Raw genomic sequence first — 26,278 nt, forward strand, 5'->3', positions numbered from 1 at the left:
TCATCCCATTCCTAGGGGAAATAACTGCCAAGGTAATTGCTGTCCGAGAACTACAATATCCATTTCTGGTTGAGTTACTGCCCTTTGGCTGTTAGCTGTTCTTGACTTACGTACCCATACACTGATACACCATCTCTCTTTCCCTGTTTTTTTCCTCAAAGAAGAAACATGATTTTTTCATAATATAGTAAGACAATTGATGGAGCCTACAAAAGTACTAAACCTACATATAATAATGACTACAAAAAGAGCCAAATGTGCAAGCTTAAAATCTCTTTCTGCTAGTAAAGTATCCTTCTCAGCATTTGGGAGTGGGAAGGAAGAAAATGTCTGACAAACTACAATAAATCTTATTTTACACCAGCATGATGAGACTCAGATATGTTTTCCATTAGTTCCATATCAGTTATTAAAAGATTAATGATTTCTTAATAGCTAGCTTACTATAAAGCAAATCAGTGGTCTGTTTAACACACTGCTTGCAGACTCTGTAGTCCTAAATTATTTTAACACTTTTTACTGGCCTTGATGAGCACTATTTACCACACAATATTTTGTATGGTTTTAACATATGTATAGTTGATAATATATAATTATTTTATCAAACAGTATATTTAGTAATGCACCATTTTTACAGAATTCAAACACCTCTCTCAAAATTGCCTTTGTTTTCTCCACATTTTATCTGTTCTGGTTCCTTTTGTGTTTATTCAGAACTTCTTCAAATCAACAAATGCTCTTCTGACATTAAAATGCTAGTTTTCCTATCTCTTTCTTAAAGATTATTGAAAACAACAGGCCTAGAACACAACTTCGCCTTTTGCTTTCTACAACAGCTACAAGAATCACAAATGCAACTAGGAAAAAGAGAAAACATTTGCAGCCACTGACTCTTATCAGGCCTAAAGTACAGAGTCTCTGTCACAGCTGTTTTGGATAACTTGTGATGACTGGGCATTGCATAGGCAGCTTTTATTGTGAACATTTACCCGAGCTAAGTAGTTTAGGTCACTGAAGTAAGACTGTTCCAGGCATGTCACAACTTCACTTAATTTTTAGACTCAAACAGCTTTGGAAATTATCACACCATCTATAGAACAAAAAGATAATTACATGGTAATGAAAAGAAGTTAAATGCAGTAGCTTAAAGGTATGTAACAAGGAATTATTTCTCTTATGCTTCATCTGATTAGAAAATTACCACTTGCAGCAGCTGTAAAATTGTGACAGACATCTCCATGGTGTTCAGAGAGAGAAATCCAAAAAGCATTCAGCTGAATTTCTGGCATATGGCAGTTTTTACTGCAAAGCCTGTGTAATATTTTCAGAGTTGCAAGATCTTCAGTAGAAGGAATCCCATACTATAATAAATAGGTGCACATACAAAGTTATCAACACTTGGCATTCACAGTGCAATGTTCTTTGCTACAAAGGGACATCACATCTCCCAGCTCTTCACACCAGTTATTTCTGGAGGCTGGGAGGTGCACCTGCTATGGGAAAACTCATGTACCACTCCAGACCCACAGAGCCCAGATACAGCTCTGCTTCTCAGGACCAGGAATACTTTTTTTTTTTTTAATACTGCCTTTTTTGTTAAATTTCAAACCAGATTTATCAGGCTACTGTATTGTACTGATGCTGCTTACACCTCTTTTTTATATAAATACCTTATTTAATTTCTGTATGTTTTTCCTGGGATTTATTAGTAGCCAGTCACTTACTAAACACTTCTCATTTTGCAGATGCTTTAGTGAATTTATTCTACTTCCATTCAAAGAGCCTACTCAAAGTTTTAGGAATAATGAGTAAATAAATTGTAGCATGTGCATTTATGTACTTAAAAAGGCAGTTTAAAAATACAGATTAGAAAATATGTTTGGAAGATAGCTTCCAGTTCTGTGGGAGAATTTAATACCAGAAAATATTTTAAAGAGGAATAGGCCTTAAGGAAAAAAAAAAAAAAAAAGGAATTAAGTACACAAATAAGTAAAATAACATTCTTCAATAGCCTGATAGGTTTTATTCAAAGCAATGCTCCTCTCATTGAGAACTCTACAGGGACATTTTTGACTGCATTGTGAATATCACTGCCTGCTTTCACCTGAATGCAAATGTTTATGTTGTTATTAGTGCCAATAACAAAATTTCACTGTAGAATTGTTAACAAATGGATCTGTTTCTTTATAATTATATGTCGTCATTTGCTGGTTTGTCTTTAATTTTTTTATAAGAGAAGCAGCAGGGAGTCTATATGCAGTTTTTTCTCTACAGATTTCTCAGTGTATCTAGATTTCAGCCTTCACAAAACAATTGTTTGGAATACCAATTGCCTTCCTCTTCAAATAATTCTTGAACAATTGCAGGTGCTATTTACAGACACATAGCCAATTGTAAAATTTAGATTTTAATTAAACTTTGAAACCAGCTTATTAAATAATTAATACACACTAACAAATCAAAAGATGCTCAAGAACTTTGTGATGGAAAACATAACCATGATTATAATTGGAACCACAGTTCAGAAGGTCACTGTGGGAGAGGGCAGGACTCCATGTGAGATCCTACCAGCAGGGAGTGAGAAGCAACAACTTGCATTTCTCATCAGCCATCATTCTATTTACACAGAGCAGGAGGACACAGGGGTCTTTTGCACAAAAAGCCCAGGAAAGTCAGAGATCCACTGCCAACCCCTGTACTCCAAGCCCATGAGGAACAGCACAGCACTTTGTTTTAACAAGTTACTATAATATCAGAAGTCTTTAAAGCTACAATTAGCCAAAACCCATTGCAAAACTAGGATCAGTTGCATGTTTGTCCAGATCCATCTTCTCCTAAACTTCATATAATAAATGAAGATTATGCCTCCGGTGTTTTTGTTCATCTATCACCATGTCAGTGATTATTACAGCGTTACAAAACAAAACAACAGAAAAGCTTAATTTCAAGGAAAATTTATGGTGAGTGAAACACATTTAAACTTGACTAGATGAGAGTAACCAAATAAATTTGATGTTTGCTCAAACAAAAACTTTTGCAACAAAATAGGTTTAAAATGTCACTGTTGAAGTATTGAAGTATAATTACCAGTGTAGGAAAGAATAAACACTGGTTAGTAAGACCAGAATCAGATACATGAGCTAGATAAAAAGACTGTCATGCAGACTATGCAACTGTCATTATAATTTAGTTCTCTATAGTGTGACCTTCAATACTGTCCAAGCTAATTCTATATGGCTACAGTGTCTTAAATATTCTGCAATATAAAAGCAATAAGCTTAAAATAACCTGCAGTTTAAGAATAGTAGGCTGAGGGAAAAAGAAAAGCACCACAAACAATCTGAAAGCTAATACTGAATCAAGGAGGGCCACTGTCTCTTAAAGACAGGAAATCTGCAACATTAAAAGTATATGTTTTTCTTTAGCTTATGTTTCTGATTGATCTTTTCCTGCTTTAATACTAAACTATAATGAACTATCATCACAATGAGGAATGCTGCCAAACACAGAGAAGACCTGAAATGGGCATCTGTGCCCTCAGAGTGCAGAGGATACCCCCCACACTGCCACAGTTCAGCACCTCCCCCTGTTTGAGCCCACTCCCATGTGGAACCTGGTCATTCACACACCCTCCCTGTGCCCCAACAAGAACACAGGCAAAGCATTGTGAGTGCTAATATTTTCTGTAATTTTCCCTAAGAGGAATAGACTCTTCCAAAAGCAAATGGCATGACAGGATCAGGGAGGGGTCCCCTCACACAGGACAACCACAGCACCACAGATCTTTGCAATGGAGGATGAGCACCTGGCATGGACCATGTGTGCCAATAAACACAGTTCTCAGTCATTGCATGAGCTGCCAAACAACTATGTGCCATTATAGCAGGTAGCATAATGAAGTGACAATAAAGACCAGTTTGTACCAGAATTAATTAATATATGTTATCAGCTAAGAAACCTAATTGAGAGGCATTTATCCTTATTTAAATGATGACAAATAGACAGGTCATAAGTTGGATGAAGAACATTTAGGAAACAAAAGGAGGAAAAAAAGAAAGAATGCAATGGCTGCACAGGATGTCCAAGTGCAGCAACATATTCACTGCTGTCATCTGTGTAAAATTTAATCAGCAGCCTGACCTTAAGTTTAATAATTTGTCAACTATTTGCCAGAATTGAACAATGTCTCAGTCAGGATCTTGAATCTCTACAGACTAAGCAATTACAAAAATATCTTTGTGCAAGGACCAATCAAATATTGCATCATCTTTGCAATCAATGAACCTACAAAGCTTAATATTTTGTTTTAGGGAGTCTTTAATTGAACTGCAAATGCTCTTGAGCAGGAAATCTCTGAGGGCTGAGGAACAAAGAACAAGACTTCAGCCCACCAGGATTTTCTTTGTAAGCTCTCCATGCTGAACATTTTGCAAGTTCTATATAGCATAAAATGAAAGGCAGAAAAGTTGAGTGGGAGAAGTCTGTTCGAGAGCTCGAGAACCACATTATTTATTTTAATTCTGTACCGTCCAGACACTGACTTGTCTCAGGTACACAGTGCAATGGGAAACTACAGGAAAGCTGTGGGTCATAGGAGGTCCTGTATGGCTTCAGCAGGACTGATACTTACAGGGCTCTAAAAAGAAGAGAGTAATTTTAGACATACACAAACTGCAGAACATGCTCCTGTCTACTGTCCTTAATTGTGTAGACATGAAAAAGTCCTAAACCTTTCTCCATTTTGAAAATTTGTTACTGTTCTTGAGATCTTATAAAACTTATTTTAATTGTACATAAGCCTTTGCTGAAATTGAAGAGGCAGGTGTAAGGGATGTCCCAATCTAGAAAAATATTTTGAAAAGAAACATTCATATTTTTAAGACTGAGTTATTTGCAATTACTTATTAGACTGTCACTGAGATTTGAAGGTTGATGATCCATATATTAAAATTTTAAGGTCTTAAAATATTAAACGATAATGGATCCAAGGGGACAATAACGTACTATTGAACAGATAACTACACATTTATAATGGGCAGTAATAGGGATTATGGTCTATGATATGGACTATTAGGCCTACTCTGAAATTTATAGAATAGATTTTAACAAAAAACACAAAGAATTCATGCTACATTCAGTTTCTACAAGGGAGCAAGACAACACTGTGAACACAAGTGACACCCTCATCACCCTCACAGCTGTCCTTCTTTTTGCAGCACCCACAATAGCCCTTTCAGAGGTCTATCAGCAGATAAGAACAAAATGCAGCAGTGCCCAAGATCATTGTTCCCAAAACTTCCCACAAGTAATTAAATGATGATGCATCATGTAAGACACTTCATTCAAATATAACCCTGCTTTGAGAAATATACAAATCACAAGATTTGCTATTTTCCACAAAAGACATATTCGCCATAATTTTTGTACTTGGAAATACCATAGGTAAATTTGCCAAATCTCCATTTCAGTAGGTCACAATGTTTAATAAAGCTTGCCTTACTTTCCCTTCTGTAATGTAGTAATATAGCAAAGGAATGTTTCAAGCACATGAAATAATATTAAACCCTCATTGCAGTACTGACCTCAGCGTGTAAGATGCATTTCAGCTCCACTTTATTGCATCTCTAAAAGGGGAAAACAGACAAACATAAGAAAATCTAGACATTTCAAACTAATGTCATCTGTCATTCATAGAAATTGCCTTCCTATATTTATCTGGTTTGCTTTCTGTGAACTCAAGAAAATAGGAAATTCATAGAAAAGATCAAACATAGAGCAACACAGGCTCTTTTTTCAACTACAGAAAAAAGCCCAGCCACATAGTGAAGGACAAAAAAAGCCATCTTATTTTTGAAAAATGCCCATACTAAACAAGGTTAGCTGATAGGACAAACTCAAACAAGTAAATGGTATAAGACAGTTGCTGCATGTGTTTCATGCACATAATATATTCATTAGTGAGAAGATAAAGACAGGCTGATTTTAAAACCTGAATTATTTTTGCATCTCTGTTTGTAAAGAAAGAATCAACAGTAGTTTTCTACCATCTTAGAATTAATCACACTGCTATATAAATCCTCTGTATTTTAAGAACACCAAAAGAGCCATTTCAGAAAAGCTAAATAATGTATGAAATTTAAAAATGTCATTCTTTTAATATCTCTCCTTGTGAAAAAAAATTGTAATTACAACTATGATAACTGATTGTAGCCTTCTTCTAAAGCATTACAGAAGTTGTCATTGTTTAGTTAAGCAATACAGATTCAGAAAACGTGACCTACCATATCCTGAGGGAGAGACCTATCATAGCAGTAAGCAATACATCTCTACACACTTGTAATTCAGAGGCACTGAGGCAAAAACTGTCAAAACATTACTAAAGTCGACAAGGATGTATGGTTCATTAGTCTAGGAACTGATGTGCTATGGACCTCGTTGTGATCAGCCTGATAATTTAAATCAAGTTACAAGTTTATGTAAACCCACTAGAACTCTATTATTAAATTTCAGATCATGCCTTCAACAAAGGTACTCATAATTGCAGAGATTTATCACAAGGCCATAACTAGCCCCTATCATGCCAACTAAATCAATAATCAATTTATAAAATATCATTACTTTAACAGAAAATCTGTAACTCTTTCTTGCATTGACTTTGAAGAACAAACTGCAACATAACAGCAGTAAGCCAGGCCTGTTCATTAACACAGAATAAGACTGCAAAGGCTTCAATATTTCCAAGCAATTCTGTGGACAGAACAGAGTGAGCTGCAGCAGCAGAGTTCTCTGCCCCCTTCTCTGTGCTGCTCTAAACCTGTCCAAGACGTCTGATGCTCACAGTGGTGTACAGCTGACAGTACTGGAACACACTACCGGAGCATGAAGCTTCATTTCCCCAACTTTACATCCATGAGAATGATATTTTAAATATGCAGCCACTCCCACATACTCCTAGTCTTCAGCCCATCTTGTTGCCTGAACAAAGACTGGTGCAATTAGGAGTGAAAAGAAGAGATGCAATTAATATCTCCATATGTCATTCACTGCAATAGGACACTGCAAACTAGATCAAGTTCAACTGTAATGGCATTGCTTGCATATGGTGTGATTCTCAGGACTGTTCTGTGCAGGGCCAGTACCTGCACCTTGATGATCCTTGTGGATTCCTTCCACTCAGGTTATCCTACAATTCTGGGATTTCAAGTGTTAAGACTTTCTTAAGAGACAATCTTCTTTTTTCAATGATAATACATGCTGATACCTGTTTTGCCAACACGAGCTTTCTATCTAGAGAAAAGAAAAATAACTTGGAGATGATAATAGTGCTCATGGACTACAAATGATCAGTGCTACCAAACAGATAGTTCATGTGACAACCCTGATCCAGGATAAAGCTGCAGTGTCCTATAGCTCATTTAGTAATTTTTTTCTGAATATCAATAATTAGTCTAGTAATATTGCATTCCATATTTTGGGCACAGAGAACCATAATTTAAAAGTTTGGTTTATGAAACTTGGACACTCTAGTGAAAGTAGTAATTCCTTCCACTGTGCAGTCCAGAGATAAAAAAAGGATGGGGGGGTAAGTATTGAACTCACAAAACTCTGCTCAGTTCATTCCTTCTCTTGATAGACCAGATACATCAGATTCCACTTTATTAACCACAAGTTTCTGGTTTTATGTTAATTTTTATTCACTTGTGAAAATTACTGCATGAAATATGAAGATATGAAGAAATGTTAAACCAAAAATATGTTTAGTTCTCAAAGGATTTTTTTCCAAGCAATTAATACTGAAGTACTGCATAAAGCCATAGTAAATTCAGTATTTTACATTTGTGTGATTTCTCCAAGTCATCATTAATTCAAGCATTTACTTTCAGAAGTGCCAGAACAAACATTTTGCAAGCACTTCCATTCCATATTACTCTATAACTTCATACTCTTTATCATAAAACCAATTTCTGCAGATCAGAGTGTGCCTAATGAAAGCATCCATGGCAGGTATGTGTTACTTCTGCTGCAGAACTGCAGTTTCCTTCCCTTTCCTTCAAATACAGGGAGCTCCTAGAAGCCTTTTATCAACAAATTCAGACCATGATAAAACAGACAAACCCACAGGTTTAAATACCTCGGGTAGATTCCACCACTGCTGAACTGCGGAGAGGGGAGGAACCTGAGCTCTCTTTGTGGGCTGGGTGGCAGCTGAGCTCTGTGGGCAGGGACATGGGGACAGAGCAGGGACACTGCAGACAAGCAATTAAGGACTGGCAGCATGTTCCAACCTTTCAGAATAAAACACTTGCTTCAGAACACACACTTGTCAGACTACAACTCCAAAGGGCTATCAGCGCATAAACACAACATGTCCCAAATTCCAAAAGGCTTTTTTCTATGCCATGTAATGTCCAAGTATCAATAAATAAATAAAAACAAAAACTCCCATTACAAGACAAGAAAAGCAAAAATTATCTTTATACTCAATAAAAAATTGTGCAATAAGAAAATACCAGACTTAGGACAGACATAATAATGTGAAAAGCTCAGGGGACAATGTTGCTTTTCCAGGTGCAAGGTCCATTAGCTGCAGCTCAGAAACTGCTGATATCTGAGGGCTTGTCAGATTGTCCAAAAAATGCCCTGGGAACAAATTGGATATTGTCTGGGATGTCTCAGTTTGCTGAGGGATGAAACTGTCTCCCTCTAACAGCACCACTTCACAGTATTACTGCACAAATTGCAAGAAGGGTGTTTCCCTGCAGGCCATGATCAGAAATCACTGATGCAGAAGGACTTCCACAAGACACTGGAGAAAGTAAGAATGTAAAACATCTGCTTTCTCTGAAGGGTTTCCCTCTATTAACACTACTTGCATTTCTGTTTCTAGCAAATTACTTACTATTCCTGATCAGCATTAATGCCAGCACTTGTCTACTTCCAGAGATGCTGTTTTTAATGTCAGTTACTGTGGAAAACAGAGACATGCACTCACAGAATATTTGTTGGGATTTGTTTTGAGAGGTAACATCACTTCAGAAGACAAAAATAGCTTAACTTCTTTAAAGTTGTGGTTAAAGTGTATGTACTGCTATTGCTCTTTGATGTCAGTCCTTAGGAGTGCACAAGGAAATACTAAGAACAACAATGAAAGAGTTCATGACATGCCTAAATCTTTTCCATGACACAGTAACAAGGCTTCAGTGATACAGACTCAAGCACAATGCATCCCTGCACTGAATCACAGCAGTATAAGGAAGGTATTATTTAATGACTCTGCTTGAAAAAAATCCAAAATATGTTTCTGTATGAGGATGTCCATATCCTACAATGGATTAAAGTTTTCAACTTGGAAATTCTTGAGAAAATCTCTTGGAACATGCAGCTACGAGCTTTTATATCAGATTTCTTTTTGAGCTCAGGGTTAAAATGAAATAAGCTTTCAAAGCAGAACAGCTTAAATTTCTTATCTCTCTTGAAATCAGATGACACAATGAATGGTGAAAGCAAGATTGTCTTGGTTTCCCCAGATGATATGTGATTTCTTGCATGAGCTCCTGTTTTTCAGAAAGAGGCAAGATCACAGCAATGCTGTCTACTTACAGAATTATAGTCGTTTACTGATTTTGAAGCAAAATTTTTATATCAATCAAACTTTAGCTTTTCACATGAATACTGGAAGATAAACACTAAAGGAGCCTATATTATATTATTAAACAGGTCACATTGCATGCTATCTTAATAATTAAACAACATCACTTTCTTGATGGAGAGAATTCCTGGCTGAAATTTAAATGTAGGAACTCCAAACAGAAATATGCATGAGTAAACATTTGCTATAATTAACTGAAGATCACAAAATCACCACTAAAGATTTTAATATAATTTTTCTGCTGCTTAGATAAAATTCACAATTTTTTCTCATTGATCAAAGCAGAATACCAGAGAAATGAAATCTCAGCAAGGAGCAATGTGTAACTCAGGATTTAAACTATAGGTTTCCACTCTTTTTTACCCAGGTCTATTCTCCTCTTTCTGCCTTCCCCCTCACAGAACAATGCTTATAAAAAAAGATGGAGATTACAGTTTTTACAAGGCTCCATTTGAAAATAGATGGGACTTTTGGCTCAAAATCCCTTTCAGAGCTCTTATGATTTCTTGCTAATTTGATTATTTGCATTATATTTTGCACAAACCTCAATTTAGTGATTATATATACATCAATTAAAATTACCAACCTATCTGATATATATAATCACAATAAAGTTCACAGGAGTCTTATTTTTCTCACCAGCAAGCAGAGTCATACTTGAAATAAATAACACATCCAAATTAATATAACTTACTGTCTCTATGAAGTCATTGTAATTTTCATTCAAAATCAACAGAAAAAAACCCTTAGTAATACCATGAAAACAAATTATTTCCAATTCTGATCTTCTCTTGGGCTTGGTGGCTTTGATTCCTAGAGATACCTCAAAGATTAAATAAACAGTTTGTGCCCCAATACACCAGTTATAATACTGGCATTGAGAGAGACCTTACTATGCCTCTCCTATGTGTAACTTCTCTCAGCTGGCACTTTCATTTCTAAGCATTATGCTGCCTTGTTTGTCTGATAGCTCAAATAACCACCGAGCCAAGGTGTTTGTGGGAAGCAGAGTGATGGCATGTAAGGCACGGGTGAATGCTGCAGTCGCTCACACATTTGTAGGAAGGGGCCCTCAGACAAGCCTCACTTACCCTTTCTATGCTTACGTAGGAACCAGTCCCAAGGCAAGCAGCAGGAGAAGGATCATTGTTAGTCTGTCAGCACTCCAGTGCCCTGGTTTTGCCATCACAGAAACCACTCAGAGCTTAGGAAAGGAGAAACTCAAACTTCAAATGAATGTTCATTTTGAAAAGTGAGAAATATCCTAGTCTGGGTATAAGCCAAACTGAGGCAAAAGGCTAAACTTAAAGTGCCTGACAGGTGCCTGAATCCTGTGAGGAAGGAAGGTTTATGTCTCTGCTACAGGATTAATATAAGCTATTTCCATTTGATGGATACAGCTAAATACAGCATCGTTCCAATGATCATTCACACAGTGAAAAAGAACACCAACTGTATAAAAGGAGCTGTGAATTTTAAGTCTCTTTTCAAGAACGTATTTAGCATCAGAGATTTTTATTTGCAACAATAGGACATACAACAATGAGATGCTTTTTCCAGGCTGAACACCAGCATAACTGAGGCTCCCCAGATCCCTGACATGGGGCCAGCCAGGAGGGAGACTGCATAATGAAAATGTGATGAAGAGTTGCAAGGGTTTGCACTAAGTTGTCGTGAGGTTTTAAATCAAACTTGTTTTCATAGAGAAAAGGTCAGGACACAACTTCTCACCTGCCTCTCACCAACACTCCCACTACCAACAGAGAACTAGCTCACAGTCCTGGAAAGAGTGACCAGGAGCACTTGTCCTGCTACTGAGCCATAGAGATATTGGCCTTTGCCCTGAATGCAGTAATGCCCACTGCCACATCAGGCCAGAGGATGCCTGCAGACCTCAGCAGTTTTACTTCCACGTGAACCCAGCATAACAAAGAACACCTGCCTTGTAACACATAAGGAGGAAAGCACACACTGGATATAAGGCCAAGTAATTGACTACAATGGTTGGAATCTTCAGGGCATTGTCAAAGGGTTCAGTCCAGTTTAGCAGTTACAGAAAAGGAGCATGCAATAATAAAATAATCTATATGAAATAGTAAGTATATTACAGTTAAAGCTGCTATATATATAGGTCACTTCCCAGTGTCCATTCATTTCTGTGACAGAGAAGTGGTCTTGGGCTCCCAAGACCAACAGCTCCCGCCTGTCAAGGGGAAACGAGTCAATGCCACTCATACAGCAATTCCTTCCCTGCAAGCAGCTTCTTGATGTTGACAGTGATTTCTCCAGGTTGTCTTGAAGGCCAGTTTAATGTGTCTTCTTTTATGTGTAATACTCTTTCAACCTTGCTCTTCCTTTAGTGATTCAAACTTGCTGTATATAGTAGATTTTGCACACAAGATACTTGTTCTTTACCCTTTCCTGTCCCAACACAATTTTTACACAACTCCTAAATCTGCATTTCTCTAACTGACCACTGTTGAGTCATTTGAAATTGGGAGGTCTCTGGTGGCCACTTTTGTGCCTCCTCTCATTATCCCATGCCTGTACTCCTCCACGGGGTATCCTGTGTCCTTACCTTCAAGGCCTGGCTGCTCCACCAGGCTGTCTCTCCACACTACACCCCTTTGTTAAAACTACACATACTTTGTTCCATGTGAAGTTACTATTTGCCACTGATATTTTTCTGAAAACACTGTTGCTGTATGATATAGATTTACAAATATTTAGGCTACTAGCAGAGTTGCTCTTACAGCAAAATCAAGCATAAAAAAGGCTCAAGATATTGTCACAACAAGGTGATTCAAAGCATTGTTCAAAGACAATAAGGTACTTTATGAACCCCTTCAGAGACACTTAGTTTGTCATTTACAAAATTTAAAAAACCCCAACAAATCGCCCCCACCAAAAAACCAACAGAAAATCCCCAAACAAAAAAAAAAAACCACCATCCCAAATAATAAATTAATTAGTACATATAATTAATAATTAAGTAGTAATACTTAGTACTGAAGGTTTTAGAATATAATCTATATTATATGGGAAAAAAGCAGAAAATGTGGGTTCTCTTGTAAAAAGACCTCTTGCTCAATAAGAACTGCAAATTATAGTGTGTAAGGGAAACACCTACACTGAAATCTGTAAGGTTTAATATATTATTTTCCTGAAAATATTATTTGAGATTTCAGAATTTTTGTCTTGATAGCAGTATTTCTAAAAACCAATTACAATTAAATATATAAAGATATCAATATATATAGTGCAGGTAGATATGCTCCATCCACTTTCAGATTCATTCATTTACCCTGCTTTATCAGGAAAAAGAACAGAGGAAAATTAAAGGAATGTATCTGTAACTAATCTAAGGTGGCTTGAGAGCTGTTAGAGTTGTGTGTGTGAATTTTAAACTGCTTGTTACTGCTTTACTTACATGAGCTTTGTAGTTAGGGCTGTAGTACAGTATATGAAAGGGTAATGAGCTATTCAATGTCTATTTTGACTGAGCTATTTGTGTCTAGTTAATGCATTTCAAATGTAATTGACAAATTAATATCGCAAACTTTTCCCATTAACAGCATTAAATAAGGAAATTGCTGTTCCAGAATTGTAACCTTATTATTTATTATACCAAACTCTTCTTGTAACATATTAGTTAGTCTAATTTTCTTCCAATAAATCAAAGTGAAATAAAACAAACTTCTTCCTTCTATTTATGATCTTCCATTTCTTCCTATTTCTTAAGGTAGACAGTGAAAATTAATACAATTAATTCCGCAGTTTATATTCAGGTTCTGCAGTGTTCAGTTTATCAGTTGTAAAAGTATGTAGTTGAAAAGAGTCTGAAGCAAAAAATAAAATTACAGTGTGGCACACACTGTTGCTTGCCTTGTTGATTTCAATAATGTCTTCTAGTATTAAAGGACCACGTTTTAAACAATCTATTGTAACTACACCTTCTCCAGAAAAAAATAGCCTCTAGACTACTAAATATCACTATGGCACCCTGACTACCAAGGTGTTCCAGGCCATCAGAGAGGTAACTAAGAATAGGTCAGGTTTTGCTCTGTTTCTAATACTTGAATATCTCAAACAGCAAGACAAGATCAGGTCCCTTCTCTCACTCAAATACCTGCTTCTACCAAGGGCCACTAATTAGAGTTTTGGCTATTTCTGTTGGAGACACATTTGCTCACGGTTGTTTCTGCTGGTCAGCTGCTCAACTCAAAAGGTGGGGCAAAATGAGTATTTTGACATCCCTTTACATACTGGGTATTTCTAACTTCATACAATTCACTTCCACATTTGAGGATCCATTTACACCTTTAGCTGTTTACTGACAATAACTAAAAAGCCTAGATAATCCACAGGTCAGTAGGATAATTATTTGTGTGATAAACATAGGCATGCCACAATCATCTTGGAGACAACCATAATTAACCAAACCCAAATCAAGATAATTTATAAAAAGTATGCATAACGTGAGTAATTTCACAAAGAAGAAATAACCTACAGCTCACCAAAGTACAACTGTGAATTGATTTTAAAGATGTGAATTCCACAGTATGCAGCTAAATTGAAAAGGCTGATTTCAGAGGAGTTGATGTCCTCTATAGAAATATGTCACATATACAAAAACATTTGTTAGATGAAAGGTAAACAATGTTATGGGACATGGAGTTTTGCTCATGCTCTTCAAGTAAAAGGAGAAGATAATAGCATTTAAGAATCTAGGAGCATATTTCTTTTACCTGTAATCAAAGATATTCACAGAAAGGTGAAAAGTACTACTTGCACTTCTGACTGTTGAAAAAAAGTTTTAGCTTACCCTGCAACAGTGCACAACAACTGGAAGAATCCCATACCTTTGATGAGTGAATCTTCTTATTAATAAAATATAATTCCCTAACCTGGAAATGCTCATCTTCCAATCCTACAGATCAGCAAATGCAATATGACAGAGCTACTGAAGTACTTTTTACAAATTCCAGGTCAAGCATATGGAGACAGGAATGCAAACACACCATCACCTCTGTAGATAAAACACACAGAAAAGACTTTGCCACTGTGATCCCTATATTCTTTGTCCTAAGAAGGAGCTCTGTGCTCTGTTAGGTGTGTCAGCTTAAGAAGCAAAACTGTTGTTTATACCTCATTTCCCAAAGTCACTGAAACATCTTTTTCGTGGCACCAGGCAGATAAATTGGAATAGCAGACACGAACGTGTTTAAGCAAACCCTATAAGCAGCATAATTTTAAACTTCTCCTGTGTCACAGATGTTGCTTAGTTAAGTGATAGTTGAGTATATCTGCTTTAAAATGCTTGAACCAGCACAAGTGCCACTTCATTCCTATGTGATGTTTTCATTTGGCCGGACAGGTGCTCTTGCAGCAGAACATCCAAAAAAAGAACATCTAAAATATGTATTCACCAACATCTGTCTCGCTTTGACTTAAAGAAGCAACTCAAGTATGCATTTAAGTCCGAGCAAAATGTTTTCCGTTCACTTTGACCTTCTCAAGAAGTTTCATGAGGTTATATGGCAAACCCCACTTTTATACAAAAGTAACCTTGACTACACACAATGTGGGCATTGGCACTTGGGTTAAGAGTGGGGGTAGGGAAAAACCAAAATTCACAACAAAAAGAAACCTCTCAAGCACCGCTAAAAATATAGAGCTTAAAGCAATATATTTTTCAACTGACACATTTTGCAAGCTTTCTAAAAAGGAGGTATAACCAATATGTTGAATATATAATTTTTCAATTATAGAAACATAAATATAGTATTCTGTTCCTAGGCTATGATAGAAATGCCAATTGCTTCATTTGAGAAAATTAATTTTAATTTGGATTATGGACAGTGTTGTGTGTGTTTTTCTTTCACATCTATCTACAGCCTAACCTGTGCAGGAGTGTTTCACATTAGATGCAAAAGGTATATTGGTGTAATAGTAGTAACTTGCTCACTTATCTGTCAGATTTTTCTGTCATGTGTAACAATATCCAGCCCAAAATGGTTTACAAATAACACACATAAATATTCCATCACCAGTAAGATGGAGAAAAAAGAACTGTATGGGGAAACACAAAACTATATTCAAATAAACATGGAAGAAAAATGAGGAAAGGCTGTTTGAAACTAGAGGATGTTATTACCATAGACATCTGTATACTAAAATTACACACTCTTTTTGTAATTGAATTGGAAACTTGGGATTATAAAACTTGGGTTTGCTTTACACCTTAGAAAATATATTAGTATTGTAATGAATTTTATGTAGAGCATGCATTTGTACATTCTCCTGTGTGTGTGCCTGGAAGACTTTACCTGTGTATCCCTCAATGTGACAGACCCACAGACACACAGGCTTACAGGGAAAAGCACAGCCTTGCACTGTTTGCATCTTCAGCCTGGCAGAAATAAAGCAGCTGATGGCATTGCAACATCTTTACATGACTGGTAGTGCCAAGTCACTTAACCAAAAATCTAGAATCCCAAGCAGTCACAAGTATTTTTTCTCCAGAGTAAATTTATCTCTCTATGCCAATTGAAACTTACTAGTATTTATCAAAATCCATGGTTTCTTTGGAGTTTTGTTGAGTTGTTTTATTAAGGCAAGCACAGGGAAATAGCACTGCAGAGCCATTATTTTTCTAACACACGATTAATTTTTATATTGTCATTTATTCTTAAACCTAAATATTGACATGAGAGAAAGGTGTTGTATCTGAGTATCAGTGTGATGCAACTCTTCATTAAATTGTTAAAATAAAAAAGGGATTTCGCCATGAAATCCCCACTGGAAATACAATTACTCCAACAATTTACTTAAAGTTCTGCAAAAATAGATCATCATACCACAAACCCAATGGAAGGAACATCATAAAGCAGGAAAGGAATTAAACGCATGTCAAATTGCTAATATTTAAGTTGAAAAAAATAATCAGCTATAATAGTCTTTCTCAATCCATTAATGTGATGTTTAGGAAGTTTTTAGTGGCAGGATATTGTATTGCAGAATGACAAAGCTAAACTGCTGGTGCTACCTACCACTGGATAAATGGAAATGCAAGGAGCCTGAGCTCACAGGATGCTTGATGGAAGATACAGCTTTGTTTGTCTTATTTGATTATTCATCTTGCTTTACAGTAGAAAACGAGGGTTAATATCTGTGAAGTTGCTACATTTTTAGCAGCAAAAGTTAAGACTTTTTTTCAGAGTGCAACACCAAAATTCAACCTGAGAGTCAGGAAAGGGATGCAAAAATATCCAGAGTTCAAATGCATTGCTTCAAACACTAGGAGATATCAACACTCCATTAGTCTAGCCTAGATGCAACTCAGAATTACATGAAATAGGGATTACGTAATTTATTTAATGAACATAAAGGGTACTACCCTTGTTCAATATTCTTAATTATTTTGGAGCAGCTGAAACAAATACATTGGAAATTTGAAAATAATTTTCTATTGAAGAATAATTAGACAATTTGTGATGTGTAGTCATAATTGATTTCTGTCCATAATGACTGAAATGACGAGTAAAACAAAAATTCAGACATTTGAAATGTGAATAGAAAATTACAAGTGGTATTCAGTGAGGAAAAACATGAGGTAGAACATCTCATTAAAAACTAGGCATACTATATGAAAAAAAATTTTGGTGATTTTACTGGAAGATGTTAAAAAGAAATAGTGAATAAAAAACAGGTTCAGAATAAAACAGGACACTAGCAAAGGCTTATATAAAATTGTGTGGATTTTTTTTTTAATCATAGAAGTATGTATATCTGAAAATAGACTGGTAAAGACTACATATCTGAAAACAACTCCAGACAGGAAATATTTATATTATTGTGCTGGTAACTTAGATAAATTAAAATTAGTTTAGGCAGAGCACTAAAATCTGCATATTATTGTAAAACCCTGTTCTGGAAGGAGAATCAGAAAATCTAAGCTGTCTTTATCCCTAACTAAATTTGGAATAAATTATTCAAACCATACTATCAACGCTACAAGATAAAAAAAAAATTCTACCTAAACAAGTACTTCCCTTCACATAATCAGTTACTTTAAATTTACCTTCTACAAAAAAAAAAAATAGTAAGTGTTCGTACATGGTATATTGATTATTTTTTAATACTGCTGTAGGTGTTGGAATATTTAAGGAGAACACGCTCATTAATGACTACAACAATGAAATAATTTCTTTCAGACCAATCCTTCAGCATCTCATCCTGTTACTTGATCCCTCAATCTCTAATTTTAATAAAAATAGATAAATAGATATTACATAAAGGGCTTTCTCATTAAAATGCTTTTCTGACATGTTCATATGCATTATCATCAATTCCCTGAGCTGGTGTTATCATGGGAAAGTCAATGGCTTTTGTAATATAAACAAGGCAATACTTGTTGTTGGTTGCACTTCACTCATTTGTCATCAGCCTTTCTTTTGGGATAAGTGTATTTTGGTGAGCCTTGTTCACATCCACTATTAGGTTTGAGTTATGAGTAGGGCAGGCACTTCTTCAGGCTATACCTTTTCATACCAGTCAGAAAATTCCCTTTGTGACTTATACAGCCCAGGCTCTCAAAGGACATGGAATTTGCAGGTATTTATGCAAACACACATCTTAGTGTAAAATGCCCATAACTGAATAACCACTTATCATTGTGTTTTCCCCAAGATATTAAAATCTCCAAAAGAACAGGCTCAGAACACTGCAAGTAAAATATAATCCCATAAAATCATAGGGTTCATCAGGTTCGAAAAGACCTCCTGAGATTAAGTCCAGACACCAACCTAACCAGATCCACCACTAAACTATGTCCTTAAATGCAAATAACTTCATTTTTCTCACTGCTCTCCACAGAAAAAGATTTTTAAAAAATTATGAAAGCCACTCAGAATCTTCCAGTGACTCCAGTGCCCATGTGAGGCACTTGATATTTTCACTACACTACATAATTCCTTTCTCTCTTCCTTATAATAGTCATTTATGAGCAAAATCAAACAATTCTTATAGCAATCCTAACCAAGTAAACATTTAAAATTGAAAAGTAATACTCCTAGGATTATAATGCAATAGGCCATTTATCTGAACAACAAATACAAATTCTTCTCTGAAGAAAACCAGCTTGTACTATAAAGACCTCATCCTAGATTCATTATAAAGTCTTGATAGCAATGGGATTAGTGGATGCTATTAAAAATAGGAGCTCCTTTCCTGTGCTTTTTCCACTCCAGGACAGATGCTTTTTGGAATGCTTGTACTGCAGAATTTGAGCCCACTTATCCCTCTCCTGAAAGCTGTTGTGCAAGGCAGGGGCAAGTCTTCATATTGCTCGACTGACATTCCAACTCTCTAGAAGTCTTCTGACTACATCAATATTTCAATCAGCACCTGGGCACGAGCCATTTTATAATTTGGTGGTGAGAAGCTTCCCACCCCCTTGTTCTAATGGCAATTGTGCTCATATCAAGAATGCATTTGCTATCAGGAAATGGAAAAGGTCCTGGGGAATATGGACTTTACAAGAGAAAGGACTTTTAAAGGTCTCATATAAAGGCATAATAAATGAGACCTGTTAGATATTATCTATAATGCACCACCATATATAGTGTGCCAATACCCTCTAGTGGATACACTTGCCTGTGTTTATGCCACCTTTCTCTAGCTAGCATACTGAGTCCCATAAGCCTTCTTGTAAAAGATTCTCCTGGCTCACGTGGCAAATTAGGGGAGTTTTAGAGCAAAAGTCTCCTTAATTGGCGTTCTGCAGTCTATTGAGCATGAAGGTTTAACATGGTCCCTACAACAGCTTCTCCCTCTCCCAAAAGGCATAACTTGATTAAAATACTGATGGAGTTTTATGAAGCGCTGTGTGCATTCATGTGGGGTAATAAATAGATATAACTGAAGGCAGCTTGACATTTGTGTATTTATTCCTTTCTGTTTACCAGCCTAACAGTATCTTCTGTTACCATAAAATGATTTATACAACTTTGTCAGGCTCAGAACGTGTTGAAGAGGAGTTCGCGTGAGCCAGACAGGGGGTGAGACAGAAGTTTCCATTATCAGCAGAAAGGCAGAGTTAAAATTGATTGCCATACATAGAGAGCTTTCTGAATTGGTAATGTTTTTTTTTTCATCTGCAAGACAAAGTCCTTGTGAATAAATGGATATCCCTACAGCTTATCTGTAATCATTTGCTATCAAACAGCAGCAAGCAAAACAACCCCATCTTACTGGCTTCCAAGTGGGTTCTTACTTGTCAGCTAATAATGTAAAGTAAAGATTCTAGGTAGCATTTCCTGGAACTGTTGTCTATATTTCTAAATTTAGCAATTGTTTCTGCATAAAGGCAAGAGTCTGTGCTCAGCTTAAGGAATTTATGGTTTTCAGAGTGAAATTCAAGTTCAAGGTTTTAGAAGGGCAACTAGACTGCATGCATATGTGTTATGGACCAAAAAGAAAGATCTTTGGTGTGCAGAGTGTTCCAGCAAACTTAAAAATTAATTCCACACTTAAAACAGTCACTTGCAAGTTATTTATTTGTATACAAACGTTACTGTAAAAAAGGGTGGTGGTGTACTTGGAAACATTACTAAAATGAAAGGCGCTGTTGTATTTGATATTTTGCAAAAGCATTATTAAAAAAGCAGCCATGCTCACAAATAACAACCATCCAAGTTACATCTAAACCTCCACTAGCATTTTCTAGCAAGATGTACAGATGAAAATGTTCTCTATTACACTAACAGGTCTTCATACAACACCTCAATTTCTTAAGGAAATAGATCTTTTGCCTACATCTTATAAAGCCATCGTTGCACACAGTGTTGCAAACCATTATTCATATTGCATCAGCTTTTCTGCAGCAACTAAAACCCAGAATCCCTTTCCTGATTACTTTATAGCCTATCTGGGCTGAATTCAGATAAAGACAGTTATCATGGTGTGGGGAAGGAATTAAAGCATTGAACAGTAAAATTAAATAGAATACTGTATATTCTGGCTCTTGACAGATGTAATCAAATAAGCTGCAATTTGGAATTGTGTATGTTGTTCTATAAGGAGCTAACACCCTCCACAGACAAACAGGTACAACTCCTGGTGATTCAGGCTAAAACCAGATAATTTTCCATGTTAGGTTTAAAGTCAAGCCAAAGAGAATCTGAGTAGGTCCTGGAGGCAGATCTAAGGAAAAAGAGTAAGCTAAGGACCTGACTTCTGCTGTGCTTCACAAGAGACAGGTTTTAGCACTTTTGACAGTCTTTGTAAATAAATGGCTTTTTTACTCTTCAATGATTATCACACATAAATAGATGGGGAGTCTGCAAAAAGGTCTAATTAATCACTATGAATAAGGCAAAATTAAAAATATTTATAATTTTAGAAGTTATAGTATCCTGGATTGGGGTTTTGTTTTCTTGATTATAATTGTTTCCCAATCAGATATGTGGCCAGAACAGAAGTAGTAGAGTGCAAATAAAGTAGCAGCAAACAAATTTTCAGGACAAACAGCTGTCTGTTCCAGAAGACAACACAAAAATTGAAGACTTAACAGAGCTGACCTCAATCAATGCTGAGATTCAGTCTGGTGTTTCAATGATCAAAACTAATTGGTTTCAAAATTACCCATAATTAATGGGCCAAATTCCCAAAAGAATATTTTCATTCTATCTCCTTGGAAATAAGCAGTGTTCAGACCTACCCTCCATAGGAATAATCTGTCAAACATATAGTAGGATGAACTTAACTAGGCTTCACAATATGAGAGAAAAGTTAAAGACATAGATAAACAGGGATGAAATAGCATGGGAGATTTAATTCATCTATTACACTTGAACAGTATTGTTCTGTTTTAGTGCTTGTTTATTTAACAATTCTGCAGCCTCAATTTTCAGCATGCAGGTATATAAATTTTAAAGAAAAGACATCCTTAGCTATGTGTTTATCATATATGCAATATAATAAAGAAAAACATTTTTCTATGAGATTAATTTTCTCTGCTAAAGAAGTGTATTAATAACAATATATTAGGATGTAATCTAATGTAAGACATGAGGAAGGATCCAATGTGACTTAAATCAGGTCAATCTCTGTCCATCTATTACAAGCAAACTGCAGCTCACTAATTTTCACACAAGTTCTCCTCTTGCCAGAAATTTCTCTTTATCAAGCTTTCTCTTAGGAAGTAGGGAAATAAACTCATTGCACACATGTTTAATCGGGCACTCATAAATACAGAAGAGAAACTGACACCCCTCCATTGCAGGAAGAAAAAGAAGAGAAGCATCACTAAGTATTAAGCTCTTTCTCTTCTAGGTTGCCACTTCAAATGAGACACAAGAACTGCTACCTTGGCCTGATAGATGCTTCATGGGCCATTTTTAGCCCCCACTCTACTTTCACCAGAACAGATAGCACTGAAACACTAATAACAGCTGTCTTTAGCAGAATCTGGATCAGACTTTGGCCAGACTCCTTGGAGTTTCTCCCTACACTGCTGTGATACCTGCCCCAACTCTTTCCAGGAGCCCCTCAGCACCCTGAGCAGCCCCAGGGGAGAGCTGAGCCCTCACAGCTCTGGCTGCTGCTGCCCAGGGAGCAAACACAGGGCTCTCCACTTGAGCAACCAGAAATACTAAAAACTCGCTCAAAATTCCTTCAGATATAACAACAACAAAAAAAAATTGCCACAGCCATGTGTTGGATTCTTAATTTTGCCTTTTAGCCTGGCCTTATAGGAGACACAAGAGGGAAAGATGAGAAAGGCAAGGCCAGAAGTCGGAAGGTCAATTCAAAAGATTTTACCCACAATAAAGTCAGTCATGACAGCACACAGACACGCTCAACCATACATCCCAGGTCCAGACACACTGCTCTGCATCCATGAATATGTACACAGAAGAAAAAATAAAAAGAAAGGAGAAAAGAAAAAAATCTTTTCCTTCCTACATCCTGGCGGCAGACCAAAAATCAATACCAGTTGCCTGAGTAAAATCTCACCCTGACAGGGCCTCCCTGCTGGCTACGCAGCAATACTAATGGTCTTGTAGTGGTCTTTAGACAACACAGGGATGTCAATATAATTTTGTTCCACTTTTCTTGCTTGCCATCTCCTATCTGCAACCAATTCATAACTTCAGTTACTCATACCTTTGCACAAATGTACTGACTCTCCACCTACACATTTAGCTGTCCCTTTCCTCACTCCAGTGCCTCTCTGATCACTGTGACAGCCTTTGCAGTGTGTCCCTCCAAATCTGCTTTGCCTTTAATATTTCACTAAAATGCCAATGAAAACTGCCTTTGCCTCCTGGGAGCACAAAAATTTTCTTTTCTTCTTCAAGCACAATAGACAAAGCCTATTCCCATCAGCCTAAACAAATAAGCAATGGAATCAGAAAATCAGGGACGTATATTGAAGGCTTTTCAAATTTTAACCTTAGAAGGCTTCAGAGATATTAGTTAACTCCTTAGGGAAAATATTGCATTTCATAGAAAAATAAAAGTTATATATGCATTTAGGAAAAGTGCTGAAAACATACAGTGTGTACTTTCTGGTGAGCAACAACATGAAAAGTTCTAAAGCCTTTTAGCTAAAATATTTATATTTTCTAAACAGGCAACTGACTGTAGAGAAACACAGGCATAGAAGATGTACAGCTGGATCTTAAACACACAAAAGAGGAAGGATGAGCACCTTTCCATCAGCACGGCAGTCCCATCCTCCAGGAGCCCAGGCAGGGCAGGGCAGGGCAGGCTCCATGAGCTCCCGTGGGCACGGCCACCTCCGGAACCACCTCAGCTAATGTGGATAAGCCTGCAAAAGAAACCAGTCTGTAATACATAATTCATCAGCCTCACAAGGCCACCGTGAGAGTTAATCAGAGGGGGAAAAGATGAAAAGATAACAATTCTCAGTGGCCTGTGCTGGGTGTCACAGGAGAGGCCAGGGCAGTGCTGCAGCCGGGGCTCCCCTGCCTCAAGCCAGGCCTCACGGGCCTCATGGCAGCCCCTTGCAGGCTGAGCACAGTGGAACCAAAACTCGTGGCAACGCAAGTGTCACACTGTGATCTTGTATGAATGTCTCTCTTAGCAAAGAGCCCTCACCCCAGAGCTCCAGTGGAGCCCAGTGGGTCTGTTGCTAACTCCAATGCTAAGGCGCCCAGGCCTTGCTGTTCCCTGCTCAGCCCGGAGGCGCAGGCAGAGCATGCCACAGAGCGTTTGGCACAGCACAAACCCACACCTCACCACCACAGCTCTGGCTCCTAAAAGCACACCACAGTATGCAAAACAAAGCGTGTGCAAACAGGATATGGAAGATCCACAGTGGTCCATGGCAGAGCAGTTTGGGAGCAGCCACACTGATGATTTAGAATAGCAGGTTCAGTTCCTCATCCCCACTCCTCAGTCTTTTCCCTCCCTACCTCTGGCAGCCCCCTGATCTCCAGCTATTCACAAGAATAGTGAACCAACACCTGGTATTCCAGAAATCAGTCACAAGAACACTAATTGCATTGGATGGAAATCTGACATGGGTCCAGCTGCACTCAATGGACATAGGAGCCATTTCCTGTAGTCTGTATCCATTGTTAACTATTGTTTGGGTCCAGATGAAGTACACCAGATTAAAAAAACCCAAAACAACCAAACCTCCAGATTACAGGTATTGATCTCAAAGACATCACCCTAAATTCACAATGCAGTAAGAATCAGTCTAGAAGCAGCCAAGTAGATTGATATGGAACACTCTTCCTCCACATTCTCCCTACAAGCAATTTTTTCTGCACTACTTAAACTTGAATCAAATTGAATATTTCTTATAAGAATTAATATATTGTTTGTTGAATGGTAAGGATTTCGCCATTGCTTGTACATTCAGGCACACTATAGAAGAGTGGCTCACATTATTTCCATAACCAAGGCCACTCAAGGAGTTTTATTGCTTTCTTTGCTTCCTATGAGGCATTTTACCAAGAAATGTATTGACAATTCCAGAATGTCATTGCTACGTAAAGATACATATTTTTTTAAAACCATTTTAAGAAATCAAGGAAAATTAATATTAGCATGTAAATGCCTTATGTGAAATAGAAGCAACAGGGAAGATTAACACCTTGCAGGGAAGAACTAGGAGACAAATGTATTAAAAGAGATGAGAAAACTTTCAAGATCAAAAAAAGAGCTAGAAATACTGGGAATCATGTACAGGAGCTCAGGGAAAAAAAAATATGGAGTAGATGAGAGCCTTTGAGATTTCTTATTGCATGGATGGAAATGACAGATACACATCACTCCCAAATGAAATTAATTATTAAATACATGTTTATTTTGTCAGGATGCCCCATCTTATTTGCTACTTTATATTATTCACAGGGTGTATTCAAATTCCCTCCTAATATATTATAAATATATGTGCTATAGGCCCCTTAGTAAAATTGATTATAAAGATATCTGTATACAGAACCGCTTTTAGCATATCAGCATAAAATTAAACAATTTTAAATTTCATTTCAAGTACAAAGGCTATTTATCTTTAAATAAAATGCTTTTCAGCAATTAGTAAACACTCCACTATATTACTGCATGGTGATAAGATTAAAAGAAGCTTATTACTTTTAAGCTATAAAATATACTGAACTGTGAATTAACACAAAGATAAATGCAAAATATCTCACACTTGGCTAATTAAGAACCAACATCAGTTTTCCTCATCATAACCAAAATATTTGAGCCAAATCCCTGGCAAGTAAAAGTTAGTCAAGTCTGTTTACTCCAAGCCTACACTGCCTGCAGCTCAGATCTAGGTTTATGCCCTGGCCTGGGACTTGCACTAATAGTGTGAGCCCTAACAGCAACTGAAAGGATGAGCTTCCTACTAAAATCTCTTGTGTCAGCATTTAGGATTAACTTAACTTGAAAAAAATAAAAAAAATAAAGATAGAGAAAAGATACAAGGAAGCAACATCATCAATAAAGCAGAGCTAAGAGGTAGAAAGGGAAAGCAAAAGAGAAATCACATTGCTTCACAAAAATTAGAAACTTCCATAGAAAACCAAAACTTATTACACTGACTTTTCACTTTTTCAGTGTGCTTAGAAACGTAAATTATTTGTGAAGTTTGAAAACTGTTATTTCACATGTTAATAATCCAGGTATGATTCACACTGAAAAAACATTTATTCATGGAAATAGTATTAAACTCTCACTGGGATAAATTTGCTCAAAATTTGTTATTTTGCCTAGGGCAAAGGCATCACATTGAATTCACATGGTAAGTGCTAGAATTCCAACCTCTGTCAGATTTGGACAAACTCTCCTCAAAAATCCATTTCCAAAAATGTTTGGAAGCCAGCTTTCACAGAACTAAGGATGACGAAAACATAAAATCTTCTAATATGTCATAATTAGCATGGTCAGCTTCATTATTGGAAAAGCCAACTTTTCCAAAATGCTTATGACAGAAGAGAAGGGCATTAGGAGGTCCTTGTATTCAACCTAAGACCAACACAAGACCACACATTCTTCAGTTAAACCATGATGATATTTGTCTCTCCCCTCACCCCCCCAAACACACAGGATACAAAATCAGAGAGCTGGAAAAGTATTTAT

The 26,278-nt window shown here is 36.8% G+C and overlaps 1 long non-coding RNA gene across 4 annotated transcripts in view; it reads right to left on the reverse strand.

The window, feature by feature from the left end:
• LOC144246768 (uncharacterized) overlaps positions 1-26,278 on the reverse strand; it is a 271,425-nt gene that overhangs the window by 94,425 nt on the left and 150,722 nt on the right. For all 4 annotated transcript variants that reach the window (XR_014956907.1, XR_014956909.1, XR_014956910.1 and 1 more), the window contains one exon: positions 23,367-23,486. This is a non-coding gene — a long non-coding RNA (uncharacterized LOC144246768). The remainder of the gene's footprint in view (positions 1-23,366; positions 23,487-26,278) is intronic.

This window comes from Lonchura striata, chromosome 8, assembly GCF_050655825.1.
Source record: "Lonchura striata isolate lonStrDom1 chromosome 8, ASM5065582v1, whole genome shotgun sequence".
Taxonomy (NCBI): Eukaryota; Metazoa; Chordata; class Aves; order Passeriformes; family Estrildidae; genus Lonchura; species Lonchura striata.